The sequence below is a fragment of the Phacochoerus africanus genome, chromosome 10, assembly GCF_016906955.1.
Source record: "Phacochoerus africanus isolate WHEZ1 chromosome 10, ROS_Pafr_v1, whole genome shotgun sequence".
NCBI lineage: Eukaryota > Metazoa > Chordata > Mammalia > Artiodactyla > Suidae > Phacochoerus > Phacochoerus africanus.
Window position 1 is genome coordinate 49,793,065 of NC_062553.1, and position 25,762 is coordinate 49,818,826.

The following is a 25,762-nucleotide window of genomic DNA, read 5'->3' on the forward strand; positions in this document are numbered from 1 at the left end:
ACTCCCCATCTCCTGTAGCCCAAGCTAGTGACTTATCACCACCTAGAGCCAACACCAGAGGTGCCCCACCCTCTGAGAGACCAGGCTTGTGCAGGCAGATTTCTACAGTGGTCTGCCCCTCTTCCTCTCATCCTCCCCAACAATGGTGTCTTGCTTCTCCTACAGGACCAGACCTCCTCCAGGGTTTCCTCTGTCGTGGTTTTCCACTCTCTGGCTCGTAGCACACTGCTCCCCCACCCATAGCACACCACTTCTTAGCCCCTCAGGCTGTCTCCACACAGCCAACACTATTCCTCTCCCAGGAACTAACCTCTAGAGCCTGAATCTCATGTCCCAGCCCCCGCCTGAGCATCTCAGACTGTGTTCTCCAGGGCAGTGGTTCACATGATCTGTGTGGCTCTCTCTCTACTTTGCTCTCTTCAGTCCAGCTGCTGCACTTTTCTTGGTGACTTTGAGGTCCCTCTGTCTTGGCTGATCTCCCCATTGGTTAGGTAGGTTCCCAGGATGTGGGTTCCTTTTCTCTTTCACAGCTCCCTCTCAGGAATGCTAGTCCCATCCTGATTCCTTTTCTCTCTCTCTCTTTTTTCCTTTTGTTCTACCCAGTTATGTCAACAGTTTCTTGCCCTTTTTGGAGGTTTAAGTTCTTCTGCCAGTTCAGTGGATGTTCTTTGTGAATCATTTTACATGTAGATGTATTATTTTGTTGTATTTGGGAGAAGGTGAGAGTGACTTCTTACTCCTCCACCATCTTGATCTTTCCCCCTAAATTAAATAAATCTTAATTAATTTTTTTTTCACAAAGAAGATTTCAGGTTCTGTTTTTTCACTGATGACTTCTATCAAAAATCTAAGGAAAACATAATGCCACTTTTATGACAATTGTTCCGACAACTAGAAAAAATTGATTTCTCCCGACGTGGTTATCAATCTTCACAGTCTTGCTAAGAAATCCTGCAAAGACATTATAGGAGAAAATAATTTGAGGCCAAATTCTTTGTGAACATAGATATTATAACCCTAATCAAAATATGAGCAAATCAATTACTTTAAAATAGCAAGAATATATTTATATTATATCATAAACAAATTGGGTTCATCTATGGACTGCTAAGCTCTTACAATATTTGGAAATGTATTTGTATAATTTATCACATTAAAAAAACAAATAGAGTCATGAAATTTTCAATATATGCAGAAAGCTATTTAATAAACAGATGGGAACTTCCTTAATCTTAACAGAGAATTTCTATTTAAGAAATCCTTTAGCAAACATCATACTTGATGGTGAATTTCAGAATGATTTCTCCCAGAGATCATAAATGCTAACTCAGAGTTGTCAACTATTTTATTAAGGGTTTCAGACATTCTCTTAAAGAAAAAAAAGTAAATTATATAAATATTAGAAAGAAAGAAAAGAACTACATCATAAGATACTGTAACTTTGTAAATATAAAATTCAGAATGTCTATCAATAAATTAAAATATTCAGAAATTAAATTTGCCAATTTCCTGCATCAATTTTTGTATGCAATCTCTTACAAAATGATATTTTCAAAGATAACATTAAAAAGATACTTAGAAATAAATCTAACAAAAATACTTAGGATCTATATATCAGAAACTACAAAGTATTTCGGGGAATTTTTATATACCTAAATGAATAAGGGGAAATGATAAAATTATACATTGGGAACTCAATGTTGCAGAGGTATCAATACTTTTATAACTGACTTACAGATGCAAAGTAATCTGAAACTCCTAATACTTTGTATTTATTTAATTTTTATTGTGTTGGATAAGCTGTTTTTAGAATATAAATGGAATGAGAAAGGATAAGTAGAGCTAAGACATTTTTACAGAGAAAAACAATGTGGAAGGATTTGCACTACTATTTATTAAGACCTAGATTCATTAAATTACTTTCTCATTGTAAGGTAGGACAAAGGGACTAATTGAACAGAATTTAAAGCCTAGAAGCTGTCCTACACACACATGGAAAACCGATTTTTTTTTTAAATAAAGGTGGCATTAAATAGTACCAGGGAAATAGGCTTTTTAAATATATTTAATATAGAAATATTAAATATACATCAATATTTTAAAAATCAGACTAGACCTGTACTTTCCATCATACATCTAAATAAAATTTTGATTAACGTAGCTCTGAGTGTAAAAAGCAAAGTCATCAGGCTTCTAGAAGATACACTCAAGAAAATATATTCATGATTAAAAGGGAAGGAATGTTCTTGACTAGCCACAAAGTTAAAAACAAAAAAAGCAAACAAATACAATATTTATAAAGGAAGTGTTAAAAATAGGACTGAAGTGAAATTAGGAATTTTGTTTTAGCAGGAGAAATTGGAGAGAAAAAAATACAGAGTACAAACTGGAGAAGATGTATGCAATAGATGCAACAAAAACTAACTAAAATAGTGTTTAGACTATCAATAGAAGTTCTATGATTCCTTAAGAAAAATACATCCTACAGTATGGCTCAGGGAACTATAAACAATCTCTTGGGAAAGAACATGATGGAAGAAAATATGAGAAAAAGTATATATGGGTATAACTGGGTCACTTTGATATAGATCAGAAATTGACGCAACACTGCAAATCAACTATACTTTAGTAATAACATTAAAAATAAAAATTAAAAATTAAAAAATAAAAATACAGTCATGCCATTAGAAAACTATCCAAAATTCGAGTAGGAGCTTCATTCAAGATGCTGTCTCATCAATAAAAATACAAAAAGATGACCCGCTTTATTTTCAAACAGGTAACTTCAACTTAAAATTATAATGAAATATAACCTCATATCCATCAGTAGGATGAAGATTAAACATTCTGAAAATCGGAGTTCCCATCATGGCCCAGTGGCTAACCAATCTGACTAGCATCCATGAAGATGCAGGCTTGCTCCCTGGCCTTGCTCAGTGAGTTAAGGATCTGGTATTGCTGTGAGCTTTGGTGTAGGTTGCAGATGTGTCTTATATCTTGCATTGCTGTGGCTGTGGTGACCTCAGAACCTAAAAACCTAGGTTTTCAGGGCAGGTGCGGCCCTGAAAAGCAAAAAACAAAAACAAAACAAAAACATTCTGAAACTAGCAAGTGATGAAGAGAAAGTGAAGTAACCTTTCCTACTCTGCTACAGGTAACATAAAATGATCCAACTGCTTTGAAATCCAGGTTGACAGTGTAGATTAGATTTGAAGGGACCCACACCCTTGATTCAGCAATTCTACTTCCAGGATTATATCTCAAATAAAGGCATGCATATGTACATCGACAACACAAATTTTCAAAGTGTTGTTTTTCATAACAAAGGCCAAAATCCCCCACATTTCCAGGAAAAGAAGAATTGTTTAAAAGTGCCCTATTTCATACCATTGCATATCATACAACCACAAAAATAAATGCAGTACAGATGCACTCATGAAACATGAATGGGTAACAGTTGTTTTGGTGAGTCGACAAAGCCAGTCCTCAAGGATAGTCCTGTGAATAATTACATTTAAAAAATAATATTATTGCACATTTCATTTATGTAAAAACGGGAAAAACAAAACTACTCTGAAAGATGAAAGCACGGTTCATATCTGGCAAGGGGTAAGGAGATTAGGATGGGGAATGGACAAATAAGAGTCTTCTAGGAGATGGTACCATTTTATTTCTTGATCTAGGTGGTGGTTACCAGGTATTTCCTTTGGTATTTCACTGAACTACATATATAATGGGGAGGGGAATCTAGAATTTGTTTGGCTGTATTTTATATTTCAATAAGTCAAGTACTTTCAGGAGTACACCAGAAAAACCCTGAGTAACAATGATATATTTTTCCAAATTGGTTAGATAACTCTAGATATTCACAAGTAGAGTAGAATAGATTTGATGATTTTAGTGGATAGCGACCTGTTGAGACTGTTGTAACAGCTATAGGTATATATAAAATTGTATGACACAGAAACAGTTTAACAATCCATTGGATATGATCACCCCATATTACTCCATATTCATTTTTTTGGCATGCATCAAAATTTCCGAGGACTTTATTAAAATGAACACACTAAATCTGAAATGTGGTGGGAAATGTCATGAAAATAATTAGAAGATAAAATGCATTTAGAGTACTATTTACAAAATAAAATTTGAGTGAAATATTACAAATAAGAAAGTTTCCAAATAGAAATTTCTGTATAGCTATGATTTAATGATAACAATACCTCACATTTCGTTAATAATAAGAAAGAAAACCATGAAAAAAAAATTGAAAAAAAATTGAGCTGATATGACCTAGTTTCTTTTACTGTGAATCATAAGATAGCTTCATTTTTTGTGGGAGCAAGTTTTCAATCCTCTTCCCATGCAAGAGAAAAACACCCCAGAATATATCAATTCATTACTTATTCCCTAAATTTGCAAACATCAAAAACAAAATGCAATGTGCCAGTTATTTTTCAAATACATAATTTTACCTTTTAAAATGTACTGTTTGCCCTGAAGATTAATGGCCCAGTGTCACATAGGTCTTTAGGCAATTTGTTGTTTGTGTATAAAGATATCAGTTTTAATTCTGTATTGGGATAATTGTATATTGTTTACTAGGTTGCTTCTGTCAGCCTAAGTGTTACTATAAATTATGGCTTGGATGTTTGCCTATTTAACTTCCCATGTTTGATATTAAGAGGTGACAGAGATAATTGAGTATTTTTTTCAAACTTGCAAAGGACAGTTTTATTTATAAAATTTAGAAAGTTTCCATTGTTGACCTGTCCATTCAAGTAGCTGTTTTGTCCTTTTGTTTCCCTTTTAATTTGTCATTAATCTGACTGAATTCAACAAATATATTCATTGTAGTCATAGATCAAAAAGGAAACTCTTCTTGGGGCTATTGCTTTATCTAAGAGTTCATATATATTGACAACTTAAAGACATATATTCTAGGGGTTCCCATTGTGGCTCAGTGGTTAACGAACCCGACTAGCATCCAGGAGGATGCAGATTCAATCCGTGGCCTCACTTATTGGGTTAAGGATCTGGTGTTGCCATGAACTGTGGTGTAGGTCCCAGCAACGTCTCAGATCCCACATTGCTGTGGCTCTGGCATAGGCCAGCAGCTACAGCTTGGATTTGACCCCTAGCCTGGGAACCTCCATATGCTGCCAGTGAGGCCCTTAAAGACAAAAAGACAAAAAAAAAAAGGCTTATATTCTGCATAGTGTAATTAAAAATATGTTCTTCATCTGGAAGTAGGAATGCAGTGTAGCTATATCAATATTTTGTGGGGTTTGTTGTAGTTTCCAAATTCTCAAATGAGATTTATGGTAAAAGGTTCTTTACACTTTAAAATGGAAAATGGATACATGTCAGTGGTTATGACAAGATTAAAAGAATCCCATGTTTTAATAGCCAATTATGGTTATATTAAAAAAAAAAAAGCATAAAGATCCAAAACCTACTTTGCTGTACAGAAGAAATTGAAGGAACATTGTAAATCAACTATACTTTAGTATATTTTTTTAAAGATCCAGACCTCAAATGGTGAGGTCTCGTCTTAAAAAAACAAACAAACAAGAAACCTTTATTCAAGATATTGCACCATCATTTTTTTATTATGAAAGTTGGACAGTATAGCTTCATGAACATAATCAAATCCTGTTTGCTACACAGCCTCAGCTTTAATATCCATCCAGGCAATGGATCCCAAAGGAAGAGCAGGACTAAGGCCTTAGATGTTATGGAGAAACATGAGAGGGGTTGGATGAAAGGGTATCTTAACCAGTATGGCCTGTTCATCTTTGTAGAGCAATTCAGAGCCTTGCAGATACTTGTGACTAGTGCTCAAGGTGGTAGAGAGGGCTAACACTGGTACAAGGGAGACTTTGCTTAATGATTTAAAAAAAATATATTGTAAAACATTTTGCTTTATTAACAGTGACAATGGGGCAAATCACCTCATCTTTGTTTCATTTTATTCTTCATTGAAAGGAGAAACATAATCTGTCTCTTCTGTGATTATTCTGAAGGATTAAAAAAATGTGAGTTAAGTAAAACTGGCTTGTGAAAGAATTTACATGTTTAGGTTTATCTATTCATGTATATGTTCAATGATCAAAATGGGAGCTTAAAGAATAAAACCTATCGAAAGAAAATGTATCACTCTATTGAGAATGTTATGGACATTTACTGTTTTTTGCTTGAAGATAATGAATGGCACTAATTTTAGTTCACCTTCAGTAAAACCTGATTATTTTGTTTGGTTCAGCCAGGGTATTTCACACTGGGGGTGTTTGCTATGTACACCTCTGGTCCTGCCACTGTCCTACCACAGACATATCTTTCTTCTGTGTTCAGCCTAAATAGTAACAATACAAATTCCAGTCAACTATACTAGAATTTAGAAACAGCTTCAGGTACTCAGTACCTATCTTGAACCCATTTCTATAAACTTCTGAAATTTCCACCCAACATAGTTTTTCTCAGACTACCGTTTTTCATCTATATTTACCCTTCTTATCAAGGCCATACCAATTTCTCTGCAGTTGTTGCCTAGTGAATAATTCACTGTTTGCCTCTTCCCTTCTAGTTTCATTCTGTTGTTATGTATTAACTGCTCAGAATTCTAGAAAACCTGATGTCTGCACTCTTACCTAGATTCCTCTCTCCCTCCTCTGCAAGGCTTAGTTCTACTGGTTTTATAGTCTTTTTCCAGCAGTTCCACTTTTTCTCTCTAACAAATAATTCAGGTTAACAATAAAACATTATAATCTCTCCATTTTAAATATATAGATTAATATAGCTACACATATACTTGCATAATAATATAGATAAATAGATATATATAAAATTAAATGCATATCTATGCATATTTATAGCTATGTGAAAATACACATATCTATATCTATCTATCTAAGTATCTATTATACTTCCTGTATCAGCAGCATAGGCTAGGTTATGATCTGGCATATAGGGATACCAAAAATTTCAATGAGTGCCTTAAAATAGCAAATACTTATTATTATTATTATTGTTGTTGTTGTTATTATTATTATTATTATTATTATTATTATTTTCTTTTTATGGCTGAACCTGTGGCATATGGAAATTCCCAGGCTAGGGGTCAAATCAGATCTCCAGCCAAGGCCTACACCACAGCCATAGCAACACCAGATCCAATCTGCATCTGTGACCTACACCACAGCTTGCAGCAACACCGGACCCTTAACTTACTCAGTGAAGCCATGGATCAAATCCATGTTTTCATGGACATTATGTAGGGTTCTTAACCTCCTGAACTGCAGTAAGAAATCTCAAAGACTCCTTTTGACCCACACTATATGTCTACAATCTGTTGGGAGAGGTCTGTGCCACTGAATTTCTTTAAGGTCACAAAGCAACCTTTACCTTGAATGTTGCTTGTTTCTGTGCCAGAGAAACAGAGATCTCTGAAGGACCTCAGGCCATTTATTAAATGTTCTGGTGCAGAAGTAATATTCATACCTTAATATACATACCATGTCTTGAGCACCACTCAGGGTTGAGGAAGCTGGAAGTTGTACCCAGAAGGCAGAGTTGAAAATATCTGATGATTACATCATTTCCACTGATAATCTACCTTTCTTTCTTTTTTCAGTTATTTCAAATGTTTTTTATGTTGGATACTTTGTTGTTGTTTTTGTTTAACTATAGTTGAGACAATCTTCCTTTGATCATTAAATATTCAGTTTTCCCATATTCAGTATCCGCCCACCCTATTCCCCCAAGGAAATAACCTTAAAGTTCTAGTAACAATATCATGGCATCCAATTGAAAGTCCAGTGATTTTGAGGGAAACTCAGTTATGCTTCCCCTTAATCTAAAAACCTGTGAAATAAAAGCATGATTTGCTTCCTCCCCATACTTCAATTTCCATAAGTGGAATGATTGCAATAAATGTCTTTATTCAGATAAGTGAAGAGGAAACACACCATTTGGCCCACAGCCATTCTAAGATGTCTTTGGGTAATTAAGTGGAGATGGAGGCCTCTCAATAGGAGCAGCTCTGTGATCCCTGAAGACCCTAAGGTCTGCCAGCAGGTTATTCCTGTCTATTGTCCCTTTTTGCTATGTGAAATATGTATTCTGTGGGTTCTGGACAACTTTTTTAGCCCACAGCATGGACACAAACACCTAGGGACACAAGTTTTTTTTTTTTAGACCTTGAATAGTTTTCTATTTTCTTTCAGATAGTTAGAAAATAGAATCCTTATGGAAATCCTGTGAAATTAGATTGTTACTGATCATTATACAACTACAGATGTGATAAATTCATTGGAGTAATAAAGAAATGAAAAAAAATCTAATGAGTTCATGGTCTGTTTAATTACAGTTGCCTCCAGATGCTAAGAGCCTAAGAAGACTGGTAACACAGTAAACTGAAGATCTATACTCAATCCTATGCTTTGGGGTCCAGTGTCTGTGTTCTTGGTCAAAATGTTACACAGACTTTTGTCTCCAGACTTTTCTCCTACCTTCAATCACTTTAAAGGGCAATCATTGCAATATCATATATTTAAAACTTACACTATCTATGTATGTACTAAATATTATTTGTCTATCAAATACACGTAGTTTATCTTATAAAGTTTATATACAAAGATTTCCAGATCATGGAATATCCCAAACTCATTCCATTTTTGCCAATTTGTCACTATGACAGGGTTGCCTAACAGTCAATGATGTATTTTACGAGCACTATTATAACCTTCAACTATACCAACTTCTTTGATATAGATTTTACACAATTTTAAAACGTCTAGCTGGTAGCATTGCCTTGGCTTTATCTTTTAGCACCATCTCATGCTGTCATGTTATTTCAAAATCATGATAGAGTCCATATACAAGGTTTTTTGATCCCACTTACAATTATTATGCCTAATTTTTCTTTACTCCACTCACATTTACTTACAGCTATAAGATTACTTTACAGAATATTTATAGTGTTATATTGCTTATATTGTTTTGTAGCACTAATATTTTTTTCCATCTTTTAAAAGATGCATTGCATCTTGATTATGTCTCTCAGCAATTGATAATTCTCCCTCAGAGGTGTGAATCATCTGTATATCTGATCAGAATATACAATGTTGCAGGTCCTACTATGGCACAGTGGGTTAAAAATAAGGAGTTGTTGGAGTTCCCATTGTGGCTCAGTGGTTAACAAATCCGACTAGGAACCACGAGGTTGTGGGTTTGATCCCTGGCCTCGCTCAGCGGGTAAAGGATCCGGCATTGCCATGAGCTGTGGTGTAGTTCACAGACGCAGCTCGGATCCCACGTTGCTATAGCTCTGGCATAGGCTGGTGGCTACAGCTCCAATTAGACCCATAGCCTGGGAACCTCCATATGCTCAGGTGCAGCTCTAGAAAAGACAAAAAGACAAAAAGACAAAAAAAAAAAAGAAGAAGATATGGAGTTGTCACTGCTGCAGCATGGGTTCCAACCCTGGTCAGGCACAGGGGGTTAAGGGTTTAGTGTTGTTAGACCTGTGGTGTAAGCTGCAGCCGCAGTTCAGATTTGATCCATGGCCTGGAAATTTCCATATATCACGGGTGTGGCCATTAAAGAAAAAAAAGGTAATTGCTGAAAATGTTAAACAGGATAAGGCTTGTCATAGTACATAGTACAGACCTCAAAATGAAGAATTATTTGTGTTGGGAGTCCAATTATTTAAGCAGCAGCAGCAGAATTCTTCAAATTCAGCCATGGTCATAGGAATACTCCACATGCAACTTATCCCCAAAGGAAACTCTGGCTCTGATGTGTATTATTTGGACTGTGGTGGAGGCAAAGGGCACAGAATAGAGATAAGGAAACCGGTATTTTCTTGGCATTTGGATGCTAACAAGCTAGAAGATGGGAGGCCACCCATACACTACAAGTTACAAGTTTTGTGTGATAATAATAATGTCATGGGCACATTGTAAGCATCTTCGTGAAATGACATTCACTTTGTCCACCACTGTGGTTATCTTATCATCAGAGAAATCACTAATAGCACTTATTGAGTGTTCTCTATACGAGAAAAGTTCTTTCTTGCTTGTTTGGTTTTTAATATGATCCTTCCAATAAGCCTATAGGGGAGGTACTATAAATACACCCCATCTTTTTAAAAGGAGAAAACAGAAGCCTCAGAAATACGCATTGTTAGTTACTTAAAATATTTAGTTTGGGATTGAGATCTAACTGGAAACTTTATGTTATTCTGTAAAATACAATGTGTTTGAAAAACCATTTTAAGGTGTAAAATTTGGTAACTATAAAGCATTATTCTTCTGAATAGAATGTAGTTAAATAAACTGCAATAATTGAACACTGATTTTTATTAGATTGCTCTACCTTTTCCTTTCTTTGTTAACAGATTAGGCTTAATTATATTAATCAATGTGAAAATTTTACTTAAATGGAATCTCTCTGAGAAAATTAAAACTGCATTAATAAAATGAAAGCTCTGGAAAAACTTACAAAGAAGCAATAAAGCAATTTTCATTACATAATAATTGAGTGAGAAACTGATAAAGATTTAAAAGATACACTAAATATTAATATGACTAGAAATGGCTGATGACTATAGAAAAGAATGAGCAATATCATCAGTACAAACATTGCACTATAAATTATTCAAACACTTAATAAGAGTGTTAAATGGTATTTTCCAGGACATATTAAGGCAGAAATTCATATTAATCTCATAAAAATTGGAGCCCAACTTTCCTTTGAAATAATATGTATGTTAAATGTGTATATATATATATATATATATATATATATATATATAATATGTATGTTAAATATGTATATATATATATATAATGTTCATATATTTTATTCATTTATGTCTACTTCCAGAAATTTAGTAAAATGAGATGATATAAATTATGGCCAAAGATGTATGCATACAAATATCCATCAAATTGTTACATATAAATTCGCCACATTTAAGACAATTAAATATTTAAAAGTATGAAGATGGGATTAAAAAATTATATCCGTGTTTTTAAATTGATTATTATATCTCCATCCAATAATACCTTTATAAGAATATATAATAACCTTGGAATATATTTAAAATGCTAAGAATAAAAGTAAGAAGATATATTTATATATATGTATGTGTATATGTATATATAAAGGTCCTTTATTTTAAATAAGCTTTTTTTTTTTGCATTAGTTTTAGATTTACATGAAAGTTTAGGAGACAAGGCAGAATTCCCATAGCCCACATACCAAGTTTTCCCTCTATGAACCTCCCCAAATATCACACTTAGGGAAGTTTCCTAACAAACTATATATGAATGTCCCCTATGATACACTCTTACATGTGACACTATAATGGACAGAAGATGGTAGGAGCAAGGTTTCTAACTGACCCAGTGATAGTCCAAAGAAAAGCCAGGGGATTAGGCTAAAATGATCTATGTGGTAATGGATTATAGTTGGAGAAATCCCTGTGAATTGAAGGTTAGTATAATAAGGATATAGTTTCATATATAAATATTTTTTATGCATTTATACACAGGTTAGTACATATACATATCTCATTATTCATCAGCTGAGAGGGCCTAGAAGCAATAGCACCCCAGTAGATATAAACCCATCTAACACCCAGATCTTGGCTTCTAATACCATTCTCCAATGAGCCTTCCAAGTTTCCTCAGAAAATATCTGATAATAGGGCTGTAGCAAAAAATACACCACCATGAACTTGGAGCAATGTGTCAGAATGTGAGAAAGTGCTAAACAAATTAAAAATAAGGGTATATCAAAGGGACATAAGAGTCAAATGAAAGAGTGCCAATTTCAAGCATGAACAATTTAGAAAAATAATAGTAGTAGTTACAATGGTAGCAATAGTAATAATTTATGATGATGATGGTGATGATGATGGATTTTATCATAACCCAAACTATAAAGTACATGAGTTCATACTGGCTTGTCTTTTCATTCTCTTAACAGTTTTTTATAGAGAGGACAATTTTAATTTTAAGTCCAACTTATAAATCATTTCTTTCATGTATGGTGCTGTTTTTGTTGTATCTGAATACTCATAACAAAAATTAAGGTCCCATAGATTTTTCTCCTATTTTTTATCCTTTAAAATTTATAGTTGTGCATCTTGTTGGTGAGTGGAGCTATAATCTCTTTTCAATCAGTTTTTTGTGTATGGTTTTGTTGATGTTGAGTTATTTTTTGTATTTGTACATCCAATTTTCCAAGGTTCATTTGTTGAAATCCTATTATTTATTGAATAGGCTTTGCATATTTTCCAAAAATCAGATTACTGTAGTTATGGGCTTCCTTTCTGGGTTTTCTATTCTGTTCCTTTGCTCTAAATGTCTGTGCTTTTGCTCATTCCATGTCATTTTAATTACTATACTTTTACATTTAGTCTTGAAACTGGATAGTGTGAGTCCTCCAGCTTTGTTTTTCTTCTTCAGCATTGTGTTGACTATTGCCTTTCCATAAAAAAATTTAAATCATTTTGTTAACATCTGCATAATAGCTTGCTGAACTAGTGAGTGGAATTGTGTTTAATCTATAAATCAAGCTGGGAACCATTAGCATCATAACAGTGTTAGGTATTCCAATATTTCTTCACTTATTTGATTTTTCTTAGCAGATTTGTATACCTTTCCATGTATCATACTTCCATAGTTTTTGTCAGGTTTATACATAAATATTTTTTTTTTCATACAAATGATATTGTTTCATAATTTCAAATTCCAGTTGTTCATTGGTGATATGCAGGAAGGCAATCAACTTTGCATATTGATCAAATATCTTGCAAACTTGGCATGCTCACTTAGTAGTTACAGAGGTTTTCTTATAGATTATCAGTTACTTTTTTAATAAATGTAGAATAGATTCACCAGTGACATCATCTGCACTTAGTGTTTTCTTTTGTGAATGTTATGAATTATTAATTCCATTTGTTTAATACATACAGAGCTGTCAAGAGCTCAGCTAAGCTGGAGAGAGAACTGAACAGCTAAGTGCCAAAATCTTCAATTAAAGCAATAACATGTCATATATTATGGAATATTACTCAATCACAAAAAATAATGAAATAATGCTATTTGCAGTAGTATGGATGGACCTAGATATTACCACACTAAGTGAAATAAGCCATACAGAGAGACAAACATCATATGATATCAATTATATGTGGAGTCTTAAAAGTGGACTTATTTATAAAACAGAAATAGATTCACAGACATAGAAAATGAACTTGTAGTTATGAAAGGGGAAAGGGGGTTAGAGAAGGGATAAATTAGGAGTTTGGGATTAAAAGGTACATATTGGTATATATAAAACAGATAACCAAAAAGTACCTACTGTATAGCACAGAAAATTGTATTCAATATATTTTAATGACCTATAATGGAAAAGAATCTGAAAAATAATGTATATAATTTATATATATATATATAAATATATCATATAACTAAAGTTTATAAACTTTATATAAACATATATAAAACACATATATGTGTGATTTATGTATCACTTTGCTGTATACCTGAATCTAAGACAACATTGTAAATTAAACATACCTAAAAAAATGCTTAAAAAAAGTAACAACATGCCAAAATGAAAGTAGGCAACAGTGAAGCCTTTAACATTGGCTGGGTGCAATAGTGTAGGTGCAAGTTTAAACCCAGAAGAAACACCTACTCTTCCATTTTCCATTTCTCCCCATGAATCAAGGTCATATGTATCAACACAGAGTTGGGGGGGTCACTCTCATGGAGGGAAAAATCCAAAGAACTTGTGTGTTTTTATGGACCCTGAGGCTGGAGGGTAAAAGAACAGGGAGATTAAAAGTAGAAATTACAGAGTACTAAGTTAAAGTGAGGAAAACTGTTTCCAAGTCCATTTCCCTCTAAAGGAGATCTGAGCAGAGCCACCTGGGTGGAGAATGCGGGTAAATTTAGAGGTATGCATTCCCTCTCCAGCATTAATAAGACTACAAATAACAAATGCTGGTGAGGGTTTGGAGAAGAGGGAATCCTCCTACACTATTGGTGGGATTGTAAATTGCAACAACCACTAAGGAAAACTAAATATGGAACTACGATGTAATCCAGCAATTCCACTCCTGGGCATATATATGGACAAAACAACAGTTCAAAAAGATACATGCAACCACATGTTCATAATAGCCAGGACATCAAAGCAATGAAAATGTCCAGGAACAGATGAATAGGTTAAGAAGATGTGGTACATATATACAATGGAATACTACTCAGCCATAAAAAGAAAAAAATAATGCCATTTGCAGCAAAAGGATATAGCTAGAGATTCTCATACTAAGTCAGGTACGTCAGAAAGAGAAAAACAAATACATGACATCACTTATATGTGGAACCTAAACTATAGCACAAAAGAACCTATTTGCAAAACAGAAAGACTCACAGACATAAAGAACAGACTCAGACTCCTGATTGCAGGAGGAGAGGGGAGAAAATGGGATGGACTAGAAGTCTGGGTTTAGCAGATGCAAACTGTATGGAATGGATAAGCAATGGTGTCATTCTGCACAGCACAGGGTACTACGTCAAACCTCTTGGTTAGAATATGATGGAAGATAATGAGAAAGAGAATGTGTATATTTGTACGACTGGACCACTTTTTTGTTCAAAGGAAATTGGCACTACATTATAACTCAGCTATCCTCTAATAAATTAAAAAATGTTGGGAAGAAGAAATACATATCTAGAAAGAAGTTGATATCAGAAACTAACTTGGATCATGTGTACTAGAGTATGGCAAAGAAATACATAATACATTGGTTATCAGTTCCGTAGTCCCCAAAGTTGAGAGGATAATAAAGGTAAAAAAACCCTGACAAAAAAAAAAAAAATAAATGCAAAAAGTATGGCTGGCCAGTGGGCCTGAGCCCTTGTCTGCAACTCTCATCAGAAACTGTATTTCATTGTCCCTGCATCAAGTGTCCCTTGACACCTGCCAGGTAAAGCCTTTGTAATTGTCTTTGGTCTGGCTTTAAATATCACACTAGATTATTTGGCCAGTATCCAGACTTCTCAAGAGGTATTCAATTTTTCTATTTTACCTTGTATGAGTTTTGGTATAGTGTGTCTTTTGTTGGTGCATCTCCTGTCAGTCATCAAATTTGCAGGCATAGTGTTGTTCATATTATTCCTTTATAACCTTTTTCCTGTTTGTGATAACACTATGAACGACCCCTTTGTCATTTCTAATATTGCTAATATTTGTCTTTCTCATTTCTCTTGTTAATATGACTAAATATTTATTAATTACATTGATTTTTTTTCCCACAAATGCATGTTAGATAATGTCAGTTGGTGCTATTCAGGTCACATACATCTTTAGGTCTTTTCTGCCTCCTTGATCTAACAATTGTGATAAGAAAAGTAGAGGTCCCCATCTATTACAGTGGATATGTCTACCTCACATATCAATTTTTTTTTTGTCTTTTGTCTTTTCAGGGCCCCACCCATGGCATATGGAGGTTCCCAGGACAGGGGTCTAATCGGAACTGTAGCCGCCGGCCTATGCCAGAACTACAGCAAATTGGGATCTGAGCCACGTCTGCAACCAACACCACAGCTCATGGCAACACTGGATCCTTAACCCACTGAGCAAGGCCGGGGATTCAACCCACAACCTCATGGTTCCTAGTCAGATTCATTGACCACTGAGTCATGACAAGAACTCCTCACCTATCAATTTTGCCTCCTGTTATACAGCTGTGTTGTCAGGTGCATAAATGTTTAGGATTGTGATTTACTTTCGGAGAATTGACATCTTAATCATTGTGTAATGACCCTTTTATCACTGGTGTCTTCCAGCCTCTAAAGTCTGATGTCTGAAGATAGTCCATCTTTATTTTACTTTCCCATAGTAAATATTTCTTCATCATTTTACATATTAAATGTTTATATTTAAAGTGAATTTCTTGTGGAAAATATATAATTGGATCTTGTATGTGTGTGTTTAATAGACTCTAACAACTTCTGTCTTTTATTTGATGTAATTAGACGATTCATTTTAAAGCAGTCGTTGATATAGTTGAAGTAATGTCTGCCATTTTGTATTTTTTATGGATTACATTTGCCCTTTTTTATATGATATAATTTTATGTCCCCTTTTAGCATATAAATTGTACTTTGAAATTTCTTGGTGTGTCTCTGTGTTTACACTAAACATTTAAAACTCTAAATCTTGGAGTTCCGATCATGGCTCAGTGGAAATGAATCTCACTAGTATCCATGAGGGTGTGGGTTCAATCCCTGGCCTTGCTCAGTGAGTTAAGAATCTGTCATTGCTGTGAGCTGTGATGTAGGTCACAGACACTGGTCTGATTCTGAGTTTCTGTGGCTGTGGTGTAGGCCGGTGGCTACAGCTCCAACTGGACCCCTAGCCTGGGAACTTCCATATGCCTCTGGTGTGACCTTAAAAAAAAAAAAAAAAAAAAAAAAAAGGACACAAACAAACAAAAAACAACAAAACTCTAAATCCACCTTCAGGAGTTTCCGTCATGGCTCAGCTCAGCAGTTAATGTACCCAACTAGCATCCATGAGGACGTGAGTTCGATCCCTGGCCTTGCTCAGTGGGTTAAGGATCTGGCATTGCTGTGAGCTGTGATGTAGGTTGCAGATTCAGCTCAGATCCCACACATTGCTGTGGCTCTTGCATAGGCTAGTGGCTACAGTTCCAAATGGACCCCTAGCCTGGGAAACTCCATATGCTCTGGTCGTGGCCCTAAGAAAAAAAAAAAAAAAAAAAAGACATAATCCACCTTCAAATAGCATTGTATCACATAAAGCGCAGGTACTTTTTGCTGGCGTGTTTCTTGTATGTCCCTCCCATACCAGGTGACATTACTGACATTTGCTTCACTGATCTATGCGTTATCATCACCCATGCAGTGGTACTATTATTTTTGCCTTAAGCAGAGTTAGCTTCGGAATCAAGAAAAAGAAAATTTTGGATCTCTATTTGTGGCTTCTCCAATGTTCTTATTATTTACACAAGTTTACAACCTACGTAATTTTTCTTCTGCTTAAAGAATTTCTGTTAACATTTCTTGTAGGGTAGGTCTCCTGAAAATGAAATCCTTCAGTTTTTGTTTGTTTGAAAAAGAAACTATTTCACCTCACTTTTGTAGGATAATTTTACTGAATAGAAGATTCTAAGTTGGTGTTTTTTTTCCTTTCAAGACCATAAACGTTTTAGTCTATTCTTATAGTTTCTAACGAGGGGTCTATGGTAATTCTTATACTCATTCCTTTATATTTTAGGTGCTTTATTTTTGGCTCTGGCTTTTTACAGTCTTTGTGTTTGTTTTTCTACTATTTGAATATACTTTTTTTGCTTTTCTTTGGTGTTTTGTTTTGTTTTATTTATTTTGTTTTGTTATTTATTCTGCTTGATGTTCTCAGGCCTTGCTGAACCTGCAATTTGTGTGCTGTTACTTCAACTATTTTTTTGCCCTTTTTTCTCCTGTTGGAATTCCTATCCAAACATTATTATGCCTTTTGAACTGATAGAACAGTTGGTGGATGTCCTCCTTTATTCATTCATTTATCTCCTTGAATTCTAGTTTAGAACATTTCTATTCACCTCTTTTCAAACTCACTGATTCTTTCTCATCCATGTGAAAGCTGTTGCTTAGGGCATGGAAGGCATTCTTCGTTTGACTTTGTTTTTGATTTTAGCATGTCCCTTCGATCCTTTCTTGGAGTATTTGTGCTTACATTACCCATTTTTTTTCCTTGCATGTTGTTTTTTTCCATTGGAAAGTTTAGTCCATTAATCTTAGTTATTTTAATTTCCCAGTCTGTTTCCCAAATCTGCCGTTTCTGAGGCTGGTTCTGATGTTCTCTTTGTCTCCTAAGACAATGCATATTCTTGTGTTCTAGCTTATCTTCAGATTTTTTGTTGAAAACTGGGGCATATGTATCTAGTGATGAGTCTTTCCTTACCCAAATCTTAGGCTCCTCTGAATCATTTTCCGAGCTAGGCCTAGATTTGGGATTTCCATTGCCCAATTTTAGCAAGAATCCTATTTAGTCAGTATCCCCCATCTACAGAATCTGACCAAATTCCTCATCATCCCTACCATCCCCCAGAAAATATCTGACTACCCTGGTTTGTCTTAAACAAGAATCCTATTTGGTTTAGCCAGAACCCTGCCCCCTCACCATATTCTTAATATTTCCTCTTAGTAATTTACCATTCACCAACCAACTGCTTGGCTCTAAATTTCTGCTTTTCCTTGTCTTCAAAATTGAATTTGTTCTATTTTGACATCTCATTCTCTTTACTACATTAGTGCTGAATAAAATCTGTTTTTATCACTTCACCTATTGTCCAGCTCTGATTTTCTGTGACACTGGCAACAGGGACTGCGTTAAATGTGCATTTTAGTGTATGTTTTTATGGATAACTGGCTAGGAGTTAGGCTGTGTTGCTTTTGCTCTAGCTGAAGCTGTAAAGGGTTTCAGTTTCCTCCAATGCCCTGGTTTTGTCATTTATCTTGCCTGTCTTCTAGAAGTATTCCTCCTTGAAAGGAGTATCTGGAATAGAGCTTTCCCAGCTGTAACACAGTGTGATAATGATACCATTAGTGTGGTAAAAGTCGTGTGAAAGGAGGCTTTTCTATAACCTACAAATTAAATCACAGTGCTTATGTGGTACTATGAATCAAGACTACAACTTTCAGAAGTACTTCTTCAGTGTTTTAGTTTAGTTTCATTTTGTTTTTGTCTGACCTCTATTCTTTTCCATGGGTACAGTGGTCCCAGTCCATTTTCTTGAGACCCTGTCTCCTGTGGACTATTTTTTTTTTCAGTGTACTTATAACAGAAAGACTGAAAGTGCTGATCTAGAAGAATTTCCCTTCCCTCAGCTGTCATAAATCTTTGGAAAACTCACTTGACTTTAGACATTTTTATAGAGATAATCTTTGTAGATTTTACATTTTCTTTCCACCTGCCAGAGGCAGACAGGGATCTTTCTTAGACCCTCACCCTGGGACCCTGGTGAGGTTCCTAGAGACAAAACAAGCAACATGTAGGGGCCCTCAAGACAAAAGCCCCCAGACATTTCCCACTTTCATAGAAATCTATAGACCACCTCCAACAAACATCAAAATTACCAATTTAGTGTTCCCACCTCTTTAGAGCTCTGGTAGCTTCAATTCCAGTGTATTTCACTCATGATGTGCCAGCTTCTTTCTACTTTAGGCTGGCAGATTTCCTTGAAAATTTACTTCTCCAAGTGCAAGAAGATTTACTGATTTTTTTTTATTTCTCCAGTGTTTTCTTGTTTTAAGGATGATGACTACCAAGCTCTTTCAATGAAGCTTCACTTCATTTCTTCTTACAGGTGATCTCTTGCTGATTCATTTTGTTCTCCCTTCTTACTTATTAACTTATCATTAATGCTTTTCTTTTTCAAGTATTTTGATATTATCTAGACCTCTCTAGATTTTAAATGAATCTATCGATTTATATGGTTCAAAATTAACTTAATATTCATGAAATAAAGATCATATAACAGTACAACACTATAGTGCAAACTCTAATTTCAGCATCCCCAATAGGAAAGTGTCATATTGCATGCCAGTAGAGTAAAAACACTTATATCTATGCCATGATTTCACTGACTTCTGGGAAGGCACTCTAATTCCAAAGTAACTTTTCTCCAACTGATATCTTAAATCCCTTTAACAAGAGCTCCATCTTTTATATACTTCAATGAGAAATAAGACTTCATATATTACCTTCGAGAAGTAAAACTTTAAGTTCATTTCTTCTTGGCCAAATTAAATAACAAGTCCTTTGAAGGCACTATGAGCTCTAAAAGGAAAAGTAGTGGATCAGATAAGCTGAAAAAAATGAACAAAAATAAAAATCTGACGTGAAGAAACTCTGAATGTGTCTTGGCTCCATTTAAAACACCAAATCTATATCTTTCTGAAGAAAAATGTCTTATAACTGAAGAACAGAAAGCCAGATAGAAATCACCCATAGACTGATTGTCAATCACTGATTGCTGGAAAATCACTGACATTACTGAACAGAAATTCTGTGAATATTTAATCCCCATATGCAGAAACAGATCCAGAGAATGTAAGGCAACTACCCAATATCACAGAGATAGTTAGTAGTAAATATGGGACAAAAAAAAATTTTTTTACTCTTTGTCTTTTGCTAACTTTTGATTTTGCAAATTACAATAAAATGTTACTCATTTTGCTGAGTTTTTTTAATAAATGATAAAAATAAATCATAGTAAAAGCAGAATGTTCTAAAACATACATTTTAATATCTTGGGCTTTGGAATCTTAAAAGGCTAGATTTGCATTCTGGCCTTGAATTGCTTACCTTGCATAAAAACCTATTTCAGGATAATGAGCTGAGCATATAATTTAGCCGCACCCCTCCCCCCTGCCTACTTAAATGTGTGCTGTGGTATTGACAGAAAAAATAATTCTTGAACATCTATGGCTTTTGTAGAGAGCTAAAAATGAAGTGCTCAGTGGACAAGAAATTTCAAGGAGTATCAGAAATAAGGAAAATAAACAGCATATTACTGAATAGTAAAGTCAAAGTAATAAAGGCTTGAGAGAAAAGTATAGAGTATCAGACACCAAATTTATCTTCCTTTTAGAAAAAACAACAAAAAAATAGACAATATACATCAAACAGTTGTCAAGGTAATGGACATTAGAAAATAAAGGATGGTATCCTTAGAGAGAAGAAAAGAGAAGACAAGTCATAAAATTGCCCTGGCTTACTTCCAGGAGAAGTATTCTAGTCGTGGAAGAGCAAAAAGAAATCTAGACTCTTGCAGATGCTCTGAATTAAGAAGATTGAAGCTGAAAGTTCAAACCAGTTGCAGGAACTAAAGTTCACAGAACAGAGGTACGAGGGGGATTGTTCTCAAATGGATTTTTATACTCAAGCATCCATTAAAAAAATCATAGCAGATCAATAGGAAATATAGAGAATACAGAAATATATTTACACAACTATAGTCAACTTATCTTCTACAATGGATGAAAAACATTCAATAAGAGTTTTATTGATAAATAGTTCAGGGAAAGTTACATTTCCATACACTGAAGAATTAATTTTGATCTGTACTTCGCATCTCATTGAATGTTTAAATAAAAACAGATCCTAGAACTAAAACCAAAACTTTAAAACTTCTACAGGAAAATATAGGAGAAAAAAATCTTTGTGAACATGATTTAGGCAAAGAATATTTTGGTGTAACACCCAATATTTGATTAATAAAATAAAAGTGACAATTTATCTAAATTAAAACTGCTACTTTTTGAAAAGTAATTATTAAAATAATAAAGACATATTATGGACTAGAAGAAAGAATTTACAAATTTTACACTTGATAAAGGATTATTTATCTAGAATATATAAAGAAATTTTAATATTCAGTCATGAGAAAACAAAAAGATCAATAATGGGTAAAATATTTCAACTGACACTGCAGCGAACATATAAGGATAGCAAATTACACACAGAAAGATGCTCAATATAATTATTTATTAGACAAAAACAAATTAAAACCATAATGATATACCACTACAGTCTAATTAGAATGTCCAAAGTTTAAGAGGCTCACCATATGAATTAAAATATGAGGTAATTTAATCTCTGATATATTGTATGTAAGAATGTAACTTTGTGTGATGTCTTTGGGAAGCATTTGTGAGAAATTCTCCACTGAAATACAGTGACATAGAAAGAACAATGGTCATCTTGGGATGGAGATAGCAAAGGGGTAAGTTCCCACTGTAGCACAACAGGATTGGTGGTGTCGCTGCAGTACTAGGATGCAAGTTTAATTCCTGCCCAGCATAGCAGGTGAAAGGCTCAGATCTGATCCCTAGCCCAGGATACAGGGCAACAAAAAATAGATAGTGAAGGGGAAGGTGAAAATACAAAGATGAGTAAACTTTTGGGGGTGATGGATGTGTTGATTATCTTGATTGTGGTAATGATTTAATATGTACTAAATATCAAAGTGCTTGTTTTAACCATGCACAGTACAATTTATATCAACTAAAACTCAATAAAACTTTAAAAAATTGTGTATAGAGCTGTAAAATTTATAGTTCCATGTGGTTTAGGACTCAGAAAATTTGAACCAGGTATAGCTTAAATAAATGAAGATTTTACATGTTCCCAAGATAAGAATTTCAGGATCCCATGGTATCACTAATGAGGAAGGCTTCTTAAATATTTTTTTCAACTGTTACCACTGTTGTGCTTTTCCTCATAGGCTCAGGAATATACCTCTATCTCCAGGAATCAGGAGCCTGTCACAATCAGTTCAGAAGAGAAAAGTAAAGAACTTCCCCAATTCATTATGGGATTATGTCCTGATAAACTCATTGTCAGTTGAAAATATTGAAAGTCAAAAATGCATTTAAAGGAATTCCCTGATGATCTAGTGGTTAGGATTTGGCAAGTTCGCTGCTGCAGCCTGGGTTCAATCCCTGGTTTGGATATTGAGATCCCATATCAAGCCTGTGCATACCACTGCCGAAAAAAAAAAAAAAGTGTATTTAATAAACTCAACCCCCTGAACCTCATAGTTAAGCCCGGCCCACTTTAAATGTGCTCAGAATATGTATATTAGCCTTAGGTTGGGCAAAATCATAACACAAAGCCCATTTTCCATGAGGTGTGGAATATCTCATGTAACTTATTGAACCCAGTACTGAAAGTGAAAAAAAAAAAAAAAAAGGTGTGCAGGTACAAAATGGTTGTGAGTATATCAGGCCTTTCCCATCCTGATGGCTGTCTGTCTGGGGGCTGCCACAGCTCACCATCTCAGGAGAGAATAACACTGCATATCACTAGTCTGGGAAAGATCAAAAGTTCAAACTTGAAGTACGGTTCCTACTGACTGTGTATCTCTTTCCCATCATCATAAAGGCAAAAAATCATAAGTCAAACCACTTTAAGTTGGTGACCATCTGCAAATGAAAAAGGAGAAAACCCTGCCCCAGCTGACCCCATTTTAAACAAGCTTTCCCATTTCTGTACAGTTCTTTGGCCAAAAATTTGTCCAAGGGCGATCTTTCTCTCAAAAACAGTCTGTGAAATATTGTTTTCATTTTCTCTGTTTAGCTTTACACATTGCCTTTCCAAACTAAATGGAAGTCTTTATAGGTCCTATTAGTAATGAAGAAAGCTGGAATGGATATTAGATTGATCACTAGCAGCATGTGCCAGAGGCACCAGGACTCCTCTTTATAAGTAGGTCTGGATACAAGAGAAAAGGTCTTGAAATCAGGAGTATTGGAGCCTAGACAGTGAGATTCCTGGAGAGTGAAAGCCTGCATGTCCTCTCTCCACCTGCCTTGATCCTGACAGCAGTGTACTGTGTGCACACCACATGAATAGCATGGGGTGTGGAGTGGAAGCAAGGACAAGGTCTCTGGTAGTGTCACATGTGGAGGGTAAATGGAGCAGCCCCACCCTAGACCAGACAGCAGAGTACCCCACCCAGTAAATGCAACCCCCCATCTTATCTTTCATTTAAAAAGCCAGAATACACGTCAAATAGAATATACCAACTTTCCACCCAGTACCCCTAAATTTATGTAAGAGGTCTCAAGGGAAATGCAAATTAGAAGACAGGTTAAAAAAAAAAAAGCACCACATAACTAAAAAAACAGCCACCATCATGGATGGGACAATAAATCCAACAAATGGTAGAAAATGGTCAAGTTGAACTGGTTTTCATTAGCTCTTTTTTCCTATAGGTTATTATGAGATATGAAATATAGCTCCCTGTGTTATACACTAGGTCCCAGATGCTTAAATATTTTATGTATAATTGTGTGTATCTGTTAATCCGAAACTCCTAATTTACCCCCCCCATTTTGTAACCATTAGTTAGTTTTCTATGTTCATGTGTCTATTTCTGTTTTGTAAGTTCATTTTTTATATCATTTTTTTCAGATTCCACATACAGACGCTATCATATGATACTTGTTTTTCTGTCTGATTTACTTCGTTTAGTATGATGCTCTCCAGGTCATTAGCTCTTTTTATTTCTTGATGACGTAGAATGTTTTCTCACACTCTGAACAGTGTTAAATACTTATACTAATATCCTAAGAATCATGTTTAAATACATGATGTATTAAATATTAAAAGTTCTTATTTTATGAAGTATCAAAAAAATCACATTTGAAACAGAGAAGATATTAAAAACAGCGAACATAATATTATAAAATTTAGACCACACATTTATATTTAGTTTATGACAGTGTACTTGTAAAAGCATTATAAAAGAAATGATAAATTTTCTAAGACATAATAAATGATCAAAATTGGACCAAGCGGAAAAGAAAACTTGAGGGAACCAATGATTGTAGAAACAGTTGGAAAGATAATCAAAGTCCTTACATGTGAGATCCAGATCATTTTATAGATGAAACTTGCCACGTTCAATGTTACATAAAATTCTCTCCAATATCAAAAAAGATTTTAAGTCCAATCAGATGAGATATATAGTCAATAAATTTAACCACTTTTTAGTTGTCAATATGATTAGAATATGCTCATTTAAGAAACAATGGTCTCACACATATTTCTCACTTTCAGAAATATCTTGAAGAGATTTTAAGCAAAGCCGTAAATTAAAATATTCATCCCAGACTAAGTCAGCATGGATTTATTGCAGTTAGTTTAAATCTAAGAGTGCAAATGAGCTTGGAAACACATTACAAGCTAGTTCTGTGGAAGAGTATGAGCTACAAACGTTTTCTCCTGAGCTGAAAAAGTATGTGAGAAAAAAAATATATATGTATTTGTTTCCAGAGTAAGTTAGCTTTGAAATGATTTGTTTTACTTACAGGTTGTTAGAGATTGAAATTTCTCTCACTGCTGTCAGTTTGTAGCAGTGGCCAGTGGTAACTGTGAAGTTTGTTGGTATTATTTATAACAAGTAGAGCCTTGCAGGAAGCTTTGAGGAAGCCTAAGTGAGCCATATCAGATTTACTCAGTAAAGCTGTGCTAATAGATTTTTGAAATATCTGGTATGTCTTTGTGAAACTTAGTGTGGAGGATATAGTACTTGTCATCTATGATTATAATTTGAGAATAAATGTGATACTGAATCAAAATTAAGTTACTAATGCAGAGGTTGTTCTGTGTTTGGTAAGACATAAAAATATTTTAAAGGTTCATTAGAGTTTGTTTGAAACGATTTATTAAGGTGGGGAATATCAAATAATCTTAAACAGCAATGTTTAATGGGCAATTGTGTAGGGAAAAAACTGGCGATATCAATAGTCTCAAAAATGAGAAGAAAACCAGAAAAATAATGATTAGCAGATAAAACATCAGATATTAGAATGGATATCATCATTTTTAAACTCCTGATGCCAGTGCAGGTTTTTATTCCCTAGAAGCATATGTAATGGTTGGCAAACTCGGTTCACGTTCAAACTTTATACATATTTCAGAATTATTTTCCAAATTGCTTTTATCAGTTAATCCTACTGCCAGTGCAGCAATGCAAGAGAGAATCCACTTTTTCTGTGTCTTGTCCAATGATTGGTATTGTTAGACTGTGTGTGTGTGTGCATGCACGTGCACATGCCATAATTTTGGTGTGAAAAACCAGTGTTGCTTTTAGTTTCATATTTTAGAATATCAAGTTAGAAGAGCAGTTTTATGCATAGTTAAT